The 15,291-nt window shown below is 42.9% G+C and overlaps 1 protein-coding gene and 1 long non-coding RNA gene across 3 annotated transcripts in view; one reads left to right on the forward strand and one right to left on the reverse strand.

The window, feature by feature from the left end:
• The window catches only part of HMGB1 (high mobility group box 1), a 126,507-nt gene that overhangs the window by 46,934 nt on the left and 64,282 nt on the right, over positions 1–15,291 (reverse strand). The window lies entirely within an intron of this gene.
• On the forward strand, positions 420–13,960 carry LOC309848958. The gene is made up of 3 exons (XR_014303374.1): positions 420–596; positions 2,229–2,385; positions 13,183–13,960. It is a non-coding gene; the product is annotated as an uncharacterized lncRNA (long non-coding RNA).

Consider the following 15,291-nt stretch of genomic DNA (forward strand, 5'->3'; position numbering starts at 1 on the left):
TATGGATACACCACATTTGATTCATCCGCTTGTGAGCTGATGGACCCTTGGGTTGTTTCCACTTCTGGGCTAGGATGCATAACGCTGCTACGAACATTCACGTGCGAGTTTTTGTGTGAATGTCTGTTTTCATTTCTCCTGGGCACATCCCCAGGAGTGGAACTGCTGGGTCTTACGGTGACTCTGTGTTTAACTGTTTGAGGAACTGCCAGACTGTTTTCCAAAGCAGCTGTACCATTTCACAATCCAGCTGGCAAAATACGAGGGTTCCAATTTCCCCACATCCTTGTCAACATTTGTCATTATCTTGCCTTGTCGCTTACTGCCGTCCTAGTGGGTGTGAATGAGTATCTCATTGTGGCCGCTGCATTTATTTTTAAAAGCATTTTCACTTGCATTTTCCCATTTGATCTGCAGAACATCTGTCACCATTCCTTACCCACAGTCAAGGAAGTAAACACGAAGACTGATTCACTGACTTGCTCAAGATAGCTCAGTTCGGGACGGCACGTGAACTAACATGCTTCTAGATTCTGGGACTGTTGCTCCTCCTCCACACCCGGCTACTGGAACCACAGGATAGCTACCTGCTTCAGGTGAGTGGCGGGGGTGGTGTGCTAGTGGTGGGGTGGTGGGGGCATGACAGAGTTCTGCGCCACCTCGAGAGTTGCTGTGATGTCGCTGCTGACTTTCATGAGGCAGCGACAGCTAGTAAACTATATTGGCTAGCAACAGCTCATGAACAGGAGTCTGATTTGGGGAAATGGCCCAGCTGTAGCTTGGGAGGTCTAGAGGCAAACAGAGTCTACAACTTGCAGTGCAAGTCTCTGACGTGGCCTTCACAGCTTGTACTAAAAGGCTGTACAGCTCGGGTTAGTCTCTTTGGGGGACATCTGTTCTTGGACTTATGACACTGAGGAAGAATACTATTCTAGCTCTGCCCACCCCCCAGTACGAATAGCAGATGTCAGCCTCCATTGGTAAAGCTGGATTCATTACTTTTCGTGTTCATGAACGGAGATAAAGAAGGAATTTTTGCTTATGCTTACATTTTCTATTCATGAACTATCTCCTTTATGTGCGAAAAAAAATCAATATTTTATGAAATAATCTCCTCGGAGGTTAAGCGCTACAGCACCACTCTTCTCTAGTCAAAGAAAATCCGCATGTTACTAAACCTCGGCTGAGCAAGGGAAAAGGCCTTTAAACAGAGAGCTTCCTCCCTCCCTGGGAAAGTCCGCTTCTCAGCATTGGACCATGACATTTTACTGGGTTTATGGAGTTCAACAGGTTGATTAGCATGCGGTATAGATCTACCGAAACAAAAAAAAAAAAATTTTTTTTTTTCGGGATTTTGTCCCAAAGATGTGTTCCATTCTTAGTGTAAAAACAAAAAAGTGATGTTATTGATAGGGTGCACTCTCTGTATATGCTGGTGTGGCGAAAAGGACTAGAATCCTTTTTGTATCTGACACCTGCAAAGGTGATTGCGATCGCGCTGACAGCAGCTGCTACGTGTAGCCCCTGGCATGGCCTTTGTTTTTGTTTTTGTTTTAATTGGAAGGCAGTATATAACAACATTAAAGAACCTATGTCTAACAACTTCTAATTATTCCATTTTGTTTCCAAGTCCTTGTCTACACTTTAATTTGTATAGCTGCGATGAATATACACACCTGCAAGTTTGCATTTTGCTTCATTGATCTGACCTAATATTGTAAACACTCTCCATTTTATATTTTTCTCATAAATATTTTAGTGGCTGCGTAACATTCTGTCATAATCTGTTAAACCTTCTCCTATTTTTGGACATGAAGGTGGCTTCCACCAGACCCATCTCTATGCTGCCTACAAGAGACTCGCTTTGGATGTAAGGACACATGCAGAGCGAAAGTGAAGGGATGGAAAAAGACACATGGAAACCAAGAGAGAGCTGGGGCAGTTATCCTTACATCAGACAAAACTTAAAGACAAAGACTGTAATAAAAGACAAGGAAGGGCAATACACAATGACAGAGGGGTCAATCCAACAAGAGAATATCACATCTGTAAATATTAATGCGTCTAACATAGAAGCACCTAAATAAATATGTAAAGCAAATATTAACAGACCTAAAGAGAGACGGTGGCTTCCAGGGTTACGTCCTTATACATAAGGAAGATCTTCTTCTTCTTCTTCTTCTTCTTCTTCTTCTTCTTTTTAAAGATTTTATTTCTTTATTTGACAGAGAGAGATCACAAGTAGGCAGAGAGGCAGGCAGAGAGAGAGAGAGAGAGGGAAGCAGGCTCCCTGCTGAGCAGAGAGCCCGACGTGGGATTCGATCCCAGGACCCTGAGATCACGACCTGAGCCGAAGGCAGCGGCATAACCCACGGAGCCACCCAGGTGTGCCCCCCACTTTTTAAAAAATATTTTACTTATTTATTTGACAGAGAGAGAGAGATCACAAGTAGGCAGAGAGAGAGGAAGGGAAGCAGGCTCCCTGCCTAGCAGAGAGCCCGACGGGGGGCTCGATCCCAGAACCCTGGGATCATGACCTGAGCCGAAGGCAGAGGCCCCAACCCACTGAGCCATCCAGGCGCCCCTCTTCTGCTCCTTCTTATTATTTCATTAGGATCTAGCCTCACAGAAGAAACTTTACATTTACTGAACACCTCTTGTAGACCACCGACTCGAGGGAAACTATTCCTTATTTCTCCAGCTCTATGAGATAGTATTTCTGTACTCCCATTTTGCAGATAAGAAGGTACCTAACACCACTTGGCACAGACTAAGGCCTCAACACATGTAAAAAGGCAAGAACTACTAATACAGTCCTATTGCCACCATCTCTATTAAGGCACCTGTCCCAGGACAGAGACCAGAGGGGGCCTGGTCTATCCGATGCCACAGCACCTGCTTTTCCCCACTGTAGCACTCTGCCTTCCTGTGGCAGGGCTAGGTCAAAGGACTGACCATCTTCATTCTCTCGCTATTTTTCACAACCGTCCTAGTGATTTAGAAATACCCAGTGCTGTTTTGTCTCAGCTTCTCAGATCACAATCAGCCTGAGGTCTTTGCTCCCACGAGCCACTCATTTCTTATCTGTGTTTTCAACACATCCTACTGATGGTCTCTCTCTTTGCATTCCACAGCCATGCAGGCTTCTGGGCCAGGTAGGTCACGAAGGGGGCTGGGAGCCTGCACTTCAGTAGGTAGCCTGGGTACTGGCCGCTCAGGCATCCTCCCCAGAGCAGGGCCGGCGGTGGCTGTGCCGCGTCAGGCCCTGAGCCTCCTCGCTCTCCCCGGAGGTAGGAGAGAAAGCTAGAAGGAGGACTTACTTCAGAAAGGGGACAGGACCCTGCCTGGGGAGGCTGCTGCTGGAACCAGGACGTAGGTCCCTGGGGTCCTGTTTGTCAGGACTGAAGCTTCAGTTCTAAGAGAGACTTCAGGGAGAGAAAGTGCTGGCCATAGGCAGGACAATGGACAGAACTCGCAATCAACTCTCACCTGGCCCTTCTACTAATCCCAGGAAGTGCGGCTTCCCCTTCCCTACAGGGAATGACCAGGCCACATCTGAGCTGGGAGTGCGTCCTGGTGAGTCATGCCTGACCGATGAGAGCTTCCTTGGCTGAGCCTTTTCTGACCTTCCTCAGAGATCCTCCAGTCGGTAGTGGTTCAGGGGACTTCCTTCTATGGGCAAAACAGCACCACCTGTCTGCTACCCACTCCTGCCCTCGTGGACCATCTCTCCCTACTCAGCATCATCCCACAGCATCCAGGGTCCCTTAAATACACACAAACTAGAAGGCTCTGATCCCATGTGACACACAAAGAGGCGGGAACGGAGACAGGCATGCGATCCCTCACTGAGCCCGGACCTGTGCCGGGCACTAGGCTGCGCCGTTTCATATTTGTTATTTATTATTCACAACAAGACCGAGAGGAAGTAGTGTTCCCACTCACAGAGAAGCAAATTAAGGCTTCAAAGTAACTTTCCCAAGGTCACAGAGCCAAATACTTGGTGAAGCCGGGGTTTAAAGTCAAATGTATGAAATCACGAAAAACTTGTGTTCTTTTCGTAACCGTGGCTTCCATAACTCCTAAATCCACACACTTGCCACATTCTATCTCACACATCAAACTTAAAAAAAAAAAAAAAGCGAATCAGGTGTTAATGATTTTTAAGTTGTATTGAAAGTTGAGAACGACTGTTTAGAGAAAATTGTCAGTGGATTTATGGACTCTGGTAAAACTGAACTGGAAAAGGCAGACACTTTTACAGCATCTCATCCTCACATGGTCTTAACAACCTGATCCCAGACAGGGAACTCCGTGTGCTCCAGCACCCGTGACTGGGCCACTCACTTCCGAGGCTGTTTTCTATGTAAAACCTTCCACTCGGACCTTCCATTGCCTGCAAAATGTAAAATGTCTTTTTGTGGGTGCACGGGTGAGATGGGTGATCCTGAACCACGTACCCTCTCACATGGCCAGCCAGAAATGACTTAGGAAAGTCAGAGGGGTGGGATAAAGGAAAATCGTACCATTTAGAAGGGATAACTTAAGGCATTCTCAGCCCAGAATCTTTCCCTTTTCAGGAAAACAAGGAAGGTAACTACTGTGGTGGGGGGAGGGTAAGATCATATTTACCTACAAAAATACTAACATAGTGCCTTCCCTTGCCTTTGACTGAGTCTTGTCTTTGACTGAGTCTAAACTCGTAAGGTAACGGTGGTCACCACAGGTTGTCCAGATGTCCTATGCGCAGTTGTCTACACATCTGCTTGACTTAAGAAAAAAAAATGAACTAGTTGTGAATGCAGTGTGTTTGGAAGACGTGCAATCTCAAGACATGAAGTCCACAGGGGAAAAGTTGATAGGTATAAACACAGGTGAGAACCATTAGGCTTATCTCGGGGAAGCTACAGAAACAAGGAAAAAAAATCCAAAACACGGGAAATTTTCTTACCTGAGGTTTGTGTGAAATTAAAATGCCCTTTTCCTTCCTTTCTGTCAGAGCTTGAGCGGGGGTGTGGAGGGGCAGAGGGAGAGGCGAAGGAAATCCCAAGCAGGCTCCATGCTTAGTGCAGAGCCCAACGCTGGGCTCGATCCCACAATCCCGAGATTATGACCTAGCCCAAATAAAGAGTTGGACACAACAGTCTGAGCCAGTTAGGTGCCCTGAAGTTGAAACACTTTTGGAGGGCTGGAGTATTCAGAAAGAATCATGTCCTTTTATAACTAAGTGTCTCTGGATCCTAAAATGGCAAAACCAATAAACATGTCCTAACTGGTGAAGAAGATTGTGGTGGCTATGAGTTCCTTGTCTGGTCCCATCACAGTGTGCCCAGAGGCCAGTCTCTCTACCTGTCCCCCTCCCCTTAGTGATGTCCCTGCTCAGACAGGCCTTCCCTTGAAGCAAGGCTGCTCATTCTGAAAGGTGGAAATAATGCATACAGGGACAAACTTAATAGTTCACCTCTGCTGGGCAATATAGGGCCTTGTCTATCATTGACAACTAAGGAGATAAGAAGTGACGGAGCTATCACCAAAAAACTGGTTGTAGAGATATCTGAATGCTTTTTTTTTTTTTTTAAAGATTTTATTTATTTATTTGACAGAGAGCATAAGTAGGCAGAGACGCGGGCAGAGAGAGAGGGAGAAGCAGGCTCCCCGCCGAGCAGAGAGCCCGATGCGGGGCTCGATTCTAGGACCCTGGGATCATGACCCGAGCTGGAGGCAGAGGCTTTAACCCACTGAGCACCGAGGCGTCCCTTGAACACTCTTTCTGCTTCAAGGGCTCTGCCTACATTTTGCCACACTGACAAGGCTCTTTACAGAGGTTTAAAACATGACCATTTCAAGGCAGTAATTCTAATGAAGTCTTGTGAAATCCCTTAGGCATATGACGCACCGCTAGCTGAAGCATGCAGGCTTGATAAACTGATATTGGCTCTTCCAGATGCTGAATCAATAGCATGTCAGATTCTGTGGGAAAAAGTACAAAGAGAATAATGGACAAGATTTACGTAGTTTCAAAAAAAAAGTTGAAGTGGAATAAATGACCCATTTTTCAGTTAGGTGAGCAACTCAGGATTGCTGAGTCAGCAGCCATACAATAATTGATTTCTATGCATAGAAATAGGCCAGCATCCAACCTGCCCCCCATCCCTGCCATGGAAGTCCAAATATGATACCATGACTACACCAGATTGTACTGTCTGCTCTATTCTTCCTAATATTCTATCCTGGACCATGTTCTAAGGATTCTCTTTCCTTTTTTTTTTTTTTTTTTTAAATAGTGAAACAGGAAAGGAGTTTATTTCAATGAGGCCAACACCGGGAAGACTGCAGACTAGCGTCTCAAAGTTTGTCTCTCCCCATTTCTAAGCATATTAATATATCCCTAACACCATTTAACCAAGACTGCAGGCCAACCTTCCCACTGGATCTGCAGACACGCATAACATTTCCAAATAGATGTGGCAACAAAGAGATGTTTATCTTCAATCAAAGAAAATTCAAAATAAATGACTGGATTCATTTTACATATATCAGAGTTTAAAATAACAATAATTACAATCTAGGTGAAGGGGTGTGTGTATGGGGGGAAGGGACTGATACCGTCATTGCTGGTAGAATAAATTAATGTGACACGGTAATTATTATTCGTGTAAGTATCCTTTGAACAACATTAATTCCACTTGTAAGAATTTATCCTACAGATGTGCCCACTGAAGTGGGCAATCATATGTGTAAAAATATTTGGGGGGGACTGTTAGCAAAAGCAACAACTATAACAATAGAGGGAACGGTGAAATCAATTATGGACTATTATGCAGTTCTTATAAAGGATGCACTATATCTAAATCTATAATATGGGAAGATATTTATTGGCATACATGACATGGTCTTTTTGTATAACAGAAATATACACACAGACATTTGCATACGCACAGATGTTTTAAAGACCATACACTGAACCGTCTTCATTCTGGGGTAGTGGGAATGAGGGGCAGGGGTGAGAATGGGGACTTTCAGTTTTTACCTGACAAACTTCAGTAATGTTTGAATATTTAAGAGGAGCTTAAATTGTTATTATAATTTAAAAATTAAAATGAATGATGGCATGCCCTGTGAAGGGTGCCCTGAGCCCATTGACTAAAAGGGAAAAGAGAACAGGCCTCAACTATAATAATTGGGAAAGAAAAATAGGTATATTTTTACACAGAAACGCCTCTGCTACAGAAATATTCCATTTAAAGATGCAGACCACCCATGCTGAACGTGAATACTGGTAAATAACCACTCACTACCAAGAGGGTCTAACAGTCTGCCCAGAATTACTGTGCTAACACGAGCATGTACATGCATATATGTACCTCCAGCTAATTTTTTCTGAATATAAAATTCACATACGTCCACCATAAAAACGGAAAAATGGACAAAACAGAAATTCAAAGTCCCTTGTAATTCTGACTTCCAGAGATCACAACAATACCCGTCTTAAGGCTACTGTAACATTTCTTTATGCATATCCAAAAAATTTGTGTATTTTTAAAATGGAGGGGCGTCTGGAGTGGCTCAGTCAGTTAAGGGTCTGCCTTTGGCTCAGGTCATGATCTCAGGGTTCTGGGTTTGAGCCCCACATCACTGGGCTCCCTGCTAGAAAACTGGCTTTTCCCTCTCCCTCTGGCCTTCCCACCTCTGGTGCGGCCGCACGCACACTCTCTCTCACACACACAAAATCTTTAAAAATAGATAAATAAATAAATAAATATGGGATCATGGCTTTACAACTTGTTTTTTTCCCACTTAATAGTGTTGCAAATAGGAGGCACCTGACTGGCTCAGTCAGTTAAGGGTCTGCCTTTGGCTCAGGTCATGATCCCAGGATCCTGGGATTAAGCCCTGCAGCTGGGCTCTCTGCTCAGTGGGGAGCCTACTTCTGCCCCTTTTCCCAGCTCATGCATGTGAGCTCTATCTTAATTTTCTTCTTTAAGATTTTATTTATTTGTTAGAGAGAGAGAGAGAGAGAGAGAGAGAGAGAAAGCGAGCGCACAAGCAGGCAGAGGCAGAGAGAGAAGCATGCTTCCTATTGAGCAAGGAGCCTGATGCGGGACTCAATCCCAGGATTCTGGGATCATGACCTGAGCTGAAGGCAACCGCTTTACTGACTGAGCCACCCAGGCGTCCCTCTCTATATCTTAAATAAATAAATAAAATCTTTTAAAAAATAGTGTTGCATATATCTTTCCATATCAGTGTACACCTCATTCTTTTTAATAGCTACACAGTACTGCAATTTACTGATATATTGTAATTTTAAAAAATCAATCCCCTATTAAGGATTTACGTGCTTCTAAAGTTTTGGTTCCGTAAGTAAGATTGCAAGACTGCAATCAACCATCCATGTATATGAATGTTGGCCCATGGGTACTTATATAGACACACTCCTAGAAGTGAAATACATTTAGCTTGTTGGAAAGGGACATTAAATTTTCACCATGACTCTATCTCTCTAGGTATTATCTCCTTCCATTTTATATTGAAGAGTCAACTGAGGCTCTGAATGGTTTCACAACTCTGTTAGTGAGTGACCAAACTAGCTTCAAGCCCAGATCCCCCGAGTCTAAGGCACGTACTCTTCCCACTACGTGGATTCACATTCAGGAAGTTAAAGCAAAGTATTCATCAGAACTGAGGAGTGGGGCTGAGCAAAGGGTCTTGAAGCCAGTACCCCCTGCAATGTCCCTGCTGGGAGGAGCTGGGATTGGACAGATGGGGGGACATCAGTGTCACCACAGCCCAGAGACTCCACAGTACTGTGGTGTGCTCTGACGTGGCTCAACATGAGGGCTTCCCATTTTAAATCTCTACCAGAACCACAGTGTTCTACACCAGTGTTTTTCCAACTTTTTGATTGCCTTTCACCCTGTCACCCAGCACGTACACACGCACAACTGCAACAATACTTCTACTGGCTATCTGCAAAGCATTGTGAAATTTTCTCTTTCATAAAAAAAAAAAAAACACGGGCGCCTGGGTGGCTCAGTGGGTTAAGCCGCTGCCTTCGGCTCAGGTCATGATCTCGGGGTCTTGAGATCAAGTCCTGCATCGGGCTCTCTGCTCAGCAGGGAGCCTGCTTCCCTCTCTCTCTCTCTCTCTCTCTCTGCCTGCGTCTCCATCTACTTGTGATTTCTCTCTGTCAAATAAATAAATAAAAATCTTTAAAAAAAACAACAAACAAACAAAAAAACCAGTGCTGGTCAAAACCTCGAGTTTGAAAACTCTCCACTATACCCCAGAAGAGGCCATCTTGATCTCTCCCCGGGCAGGCGGGCATGTAAAAAAGGTGAAGGTCCATCTGAATTCCTCATTCTGGTTTGCTTTCCTGAGCTGGTCCTCTTTCAGCTTTCCATTCCCAGCCACTTTCCACATCCTCGCTCAAGCCGTATCCTCTGGCCCAGGCCAGGGTCAGTCCTGCCTGTCATTTTAGCCTTACAAGCCTCCCCCTTTTGAGGGAAAGCTCTGTTTTATCTACCCTCCGTGGCTATCAATCCAAACAGTAACATTCCTTAGACATCCAGTCCAAGTGCAATCCTGGACATTCTGTCCCATGTTGTTCTCTTCCTTTTCTGTCTCCCAGAGCTTAATACGTGCTTCTGCACGTGGCAACGCAGGTTCTGTCTTGCCTTGTTGCACGTTTGAGACTGGGCCTCTGCAATGAGATCGCCACCATTCCAGGGGCTGTGAGTGATGGACTGCCTTGTTCTATCCATAGAGGATATAGGGCCCTTCACCATAAGAGCACGGACCACAGCATACTAATAAAAAAGAAATAGGAGTCAAGAATCTGGACTAGGAAAAACTTAAATAAGAGACAAAGTTCAAGGCCATGGCAAGAAAAAAAGAGAACATCAACTTTCACATCATGAAGGGCCACATCAATGTTATCGTGGAGCTCTGAATTTAGCTGAGAAGCTTCCTGGCCATCAAAGGTAAAAGCGGATTAAAGATAGATATATAGACCAATGGAATAGAATAGAGAGCCCAGAAATAAATCCTTGAATATATGGTAAAATGATTTTCAACAAGGGAGCCAAGATCATTCAATGGGGGAAAGGACAGTCTTTTCAACAAATGGTGCTGGGAAAACTGGTTATCCACATGCAAAGGAATGAAATTGGAAGTTACCTTACACCATATGTAAAAATTAACTCCACAGGAATAAATATCTAAAACTGTAAAATTCCTAGAAAAAACAGAGGTGGGGGAGCTTTGCAACTTTGCATTTGACAATTATTTCTTAGCTATGCCACCATTAAAGAAAAAGCACAGGCAAAAAATCAAAACAGACAAAATGGGACCTCAAACATATCAAAATCTGTGCATCAAAGGACACAATCAACAGGGTGAAAAAGCAATCCACATAAAGGTGAAGATATTTGCAAGTCATATCTGCTAAGGGGTTACTATCCAGAATATATAAAGAACTCCCACAACTCAAGAACAACAAACATCAAACAACCTGACTTAAAAATGGGCAAGAAACCTCGACATTTCTCCAAAGATGATATACAAATGGCCAAAGCGTATGAAAAGACACCGAACATCACTCATCATCAAAGAAATGCAAATCAAAACCACAATGAAATTCCACCTCACACCCATTAAGATGGGTACTATAAAAAAACACAGAAAATAACAAGTGTTGGCAAGGGTGTGGAGAAATTGCACCCTGTGCATTGTTGATAGCCACGGTGCAAAATGGTACAGTACTTCCTCAAAAAAACGAAAATAAAATCACAAAAGAACTCAGCAATCCCACTCTGGATATATGTCCAATAGAGCTAAAAGCAATAGCTCTTACCATGTTCATATAAGAATGCTTCATCTTAGTCGAAAGACGGAAGCAACCCAAATATCCAGAAGCAGAAAGAGGCATATCCACACAACAGAATATTATTTAGCCTTCAAAAGGAAGGAGATTCTGTCACTTGCTACAACACCGATGAACCTTGGGGATATTATGATCAGTGAAATAAGCCAGTCCCCAAAAGACAACTACTGTAAGATTCCACTTACATGAGACATCTAAAGTAGTCAAACTCATAGAAACAGAAAGTAGAAGGGTGGTTGTCAGGACCAGGGGTTCGGGGGAAATGGCTGCTGTTGTTTACACAGAGTTTACGGAGTTTCAGTTTTGCAAAATGAGAAAGTTCTCGAGATCCCCATCTCGAGATGTACTGTGAATATACTTAACGCTAAAGTGTACTTGTATTTTATTAGTACTAAGCTGTACATTTTAAAAATGGTTAAGATGATAAATTTTATGTGTACTTTACCACAATTTAAGACAAAAGGTAAAAAGGGAGACAATCACATAATTTTATGATTAGAGAAGAATCACATGCTTACCCCAGGGTCTAGGGTTTTGCCTATGTTTTCAAAGAATCTTAAGTAGTGAGCTGTATGCCCTTCCCATCTAGTCTAGGGCCACGGGCACCCCTAGTGAAAATAGCTGCAGTTATCCTCCTTGGCTGAGGAAATTGCTCTAGTTTCTGCCTCCAACACTTTGTGAAACCTTTGTACTCTTCTTTGGGCCTCCTCTTCTGTCCCCTTGGCTTTGTAGTGCATTCACCCTTCTCTCTTTGGCCCTAGAGCCTGTGACATTCATCCCTGCATTCAACCCAGGCTTTCCAGTTAGTGCACCTCAGGGCAAGGTGTCTACATCTGGGGCCCTACCTAAACCGGGTGGGGGGGATTGGAGGCAGGGAGTAGATTTCACAAAAATGATGGAGAAATCAATGTTCTAAACTGTCTTCCTACAGCAAATGCACTTAGAATTTCATTATATATGTAAAATTTATTTCTTACAATGCCATTTAATAAAAGCATTTCATTACAGGCAGAACATCAAAATGCAAATCAGTGAAGGCAAAATAATATTCAAAGAGTTGTATTTGGAAGCCACTTTTTTTTTTTTTTTAAAAACAAGTTTATTTATTTGAGAGACAGAGCGAGCCCACTAGCAGTGGGGGAGGGGCAAAGGGAAAGAGAAGCAGACTCCCCACCCAGCATAGAGCCTGAAGCAGGGCTCCATCCCAGGACCTGAGATCACCACCCAAACTGAAGACAGACATTTAACTGGTTGACTGAGCCACCCAGGTGCCCCGAAGCCCCTCTCTTCCAGAGAAAATACTTCCTTTGTGCACTCAGATAATCTTGTCTTCTGTGCCAACTACATACATTTTACTAAGTGCTTGCATTGTGGTTATTTGTATCATTTTGTTTTCCCTGATAGATTGTGAGCTGTATGGAGGCAGGAAATATATCTTATTCATCCCTGTATTTCTCATGTTTAGCACAAAACTATGTTTAGTGTTGGCTGTGCTTTAATCTATAGAAAGGTGTTAAATATTATAGGCTATACTACGTGTTCTTTAAATATACACATCAATCAATATGAAAAATAATAGAAACACCTATAAAATAACACATTTTAAAAGCACTCTAAGAGATCCTTATATCCACCAGAAAATGACACATAAATGAATTTACTTAGCGGTGCCTGGGTGGCTCAGTTGGTTAAGCATCTGACATCAGCTCAGGTCATGATCCCCGGGTCCTGGGACTTAGCTAGCTGTTGGGCTCTCTGCTCAGCAGGAAGTCTGCTTCTCCATCTCCCTCTGCTCCTCCCCCACCTCCCCTGCCCCTCCCAGCACGCCCCAACCCCCTCATAGAAATAAATAAAATCTTTTACAAAATGGACTCACTTAAATCATGGCTAAATTTTGTAAATAAATCTTTTTTGGCAGAGAAGGCTCAATTGATGAAACTTAATATTATGAAAATGTTGACTTCTTTTTATGTTGATCAAAATTTAGATATTATTGCTATCTCATGCTAGTTCTCAGAATGAACAAAATGAGTAAATTACTGACTTCAGGGGATATATTTTATCTGACAACAACGTATGCTGGCACAATGTAATAACCCTTCACTTTAGGTTTGCATTGTACAACTTGACTACTAAAATGGTCATTTTTTTCCCCACAGATATTAAAGGAAGGGCTCATCAATTTTCCAAAGACCTCCCCCAAATTCTAAAAAATTCACATCATCCTTTTTGAGGCATCTCTCATGGTATTATCCTTAGTGATTCTTTTTTCTGTGAATCTCTTTCCTGTGATTTAGGCGGTTTTTGAACATCACTTTCAAGGACTCCGTGGGATCTTCCAACTTTTTGAAGATTTGCATTTCACCCTGCTGTCAGTTCGGTTTGCGATGTCTCCTGTTCACCACACTGGAGAGACTGGCCAATGGCTGGCATAGGTTACATGATGGAATGTGAATGAGCCCTGATTTCCCAAGTCTGTGTCGTGTTATTCTGATTTTCTGTGGGGCCCCTGATCATGACAGCTTGGATGAGAAGGCTCCTTTCCAGAGCTTCCCCCCCATCAGGGCTTTCTCTGTCTGCCCCCTCACAAAGTGATCAGAAACCCCAAACCCTGTGTTGACAAGCCTCCAACACAAACGGAGGGAGTTCATCAGAAGCTCTGTTTCGTCAGCCCTCAGAGAAGATAAGGGGGAACTTCCATACTTGCTCAGTTCATTCTGAAGTTTCATAATTGTCACGATTGGGAAAAAATAAATTGCTTCTCATGAAAATGATAGAGAACTTCTTGTGAAATTCACCATTCTGGGGGGGATCAAAGAATTCATTGAAACTTGTGTGTGCAACTACGTGTGTGTTGCTACTTTCTTAAAGCCAAAAGGATGAGTAATGCTAGTGAGGAAGAAAAGCATCTTTTCCCACCAGGCCCGTTTTAACCACCTAGGCCTTGGAAAAAAGATACTTTCTAGGATTAACTGCCTCAGCAGGAACACTGCAAAGATGTGAGGTGCTGTGCTTACTAAATTTTATTATTCCACTTATTTGCACTAATGTACACCCCCCCATTTCCCCACACAGTTGTGACAGGAATACACTCTAAGCAAAAGCTAGGCAACACACTCAAATAATCTAAGTCCACTTTTGTAATTATTACAAAGAAAATTAACCCAGAAAACAGAAGCATGTTTTAAATTTGATTTTCTAACATTGTACTCTAAATTTAATTTTCAAACATTTATGGAACTGGACAAAAACACTGAGGTGCACTTTATGATCAAGAAATGGAAAACTTTATTTTCTCGAATTAAACAGAAGTTACTGTAAGAAACTATTGTCATTGTGTTGCAGATGGACCAATTATTTTTCTTCTGATGATTACTGTTTTGTGAAAATTAATTACTGAAGAATTATCACACAGTATAAATAATATTGACCTCCTTTCATAGCCTATTAGGACTCAGTCCTTGTTCCTAACTTCTTTCTCATGACACAATGCACTCTTCTTTTCCCCTTAATTTCCTAATAGGAAGGTTTAAAAAATTAAGTCATTTTTCAACACTTATATTATAATATGTAAATATTGCTCATTGTAGTGTACCACCATGACATTTCCCTTCCTGTACATCCTTGTTTTCCTATAGTCCGTAATTATCTTTTCCGTTTTCATTTGCTTACGTTTCTATGTGCTCACCACCATCGATCACCCTGCTCTCCAACAGAGCTAATTGTTAACCTCCTCCCACACCTCAGACTACTTTTTGGCAGTACTGCTTCTCGACCCCTGTTCTCCTGCCGTAAGCCACACACAGATGCTTGACTAGCCTGTTGCAGGGTGGTAGTTGTGGGGTTTCTTTTTACCACCATTTTGGAGATTCTCTGTCTTTCCTGCTTCCTGGATCCTGTCTTCCCTGTTCTCTTACTTTCGTGAAGTACTATCTTCTAGAAACCACCTGTGAAAGGATGCACAGGTGCACATTTTTTGAGACTGTGTTTCATGAAATGTCTTTCTACCACGTCCTCACCTGACAAAGTTGGAAATAATAATCTCCTGGGAATGTTTCAGGCACTCCTCCCTTGTCTTGTAGTTTCCAACATCACTTTTAAGAAGTCTTAAGTTATTTTCTGTCTTCATCCTTTCATCTCCCCACCCCCACCCAGTCACACTGGAGGCTTTTATCTCCAGTTCTAAATTTCACTATGCTGTGTTTGGGTATGGAACGTTCAGAAATGTCAGCTTTTTACTGAAGAATATACTTGCAGAAGACAGCACGAATCATAATTATCAACTTGATGAATTTTTTACAAAATTCACACATGCTGCAGAACTAGTACCTAGAGGAAGAAACAGAGGACTCCCAAGAGCCTGCTTCCAGTCCCTGCCTGCCCCTAGTGGTAACCACTATTCTAAT

Source organism: Mustela nivalis (assembly GCF_964662115.1).
Source record: "Mustela nivalis genome assembly, chromosome: 15".
Lineage (NCBI taxonomy): Eukaryota > Metazoa > Chordata > Mammalia > Carnivora > Mustelidae > Mustela > Mustela nivalis.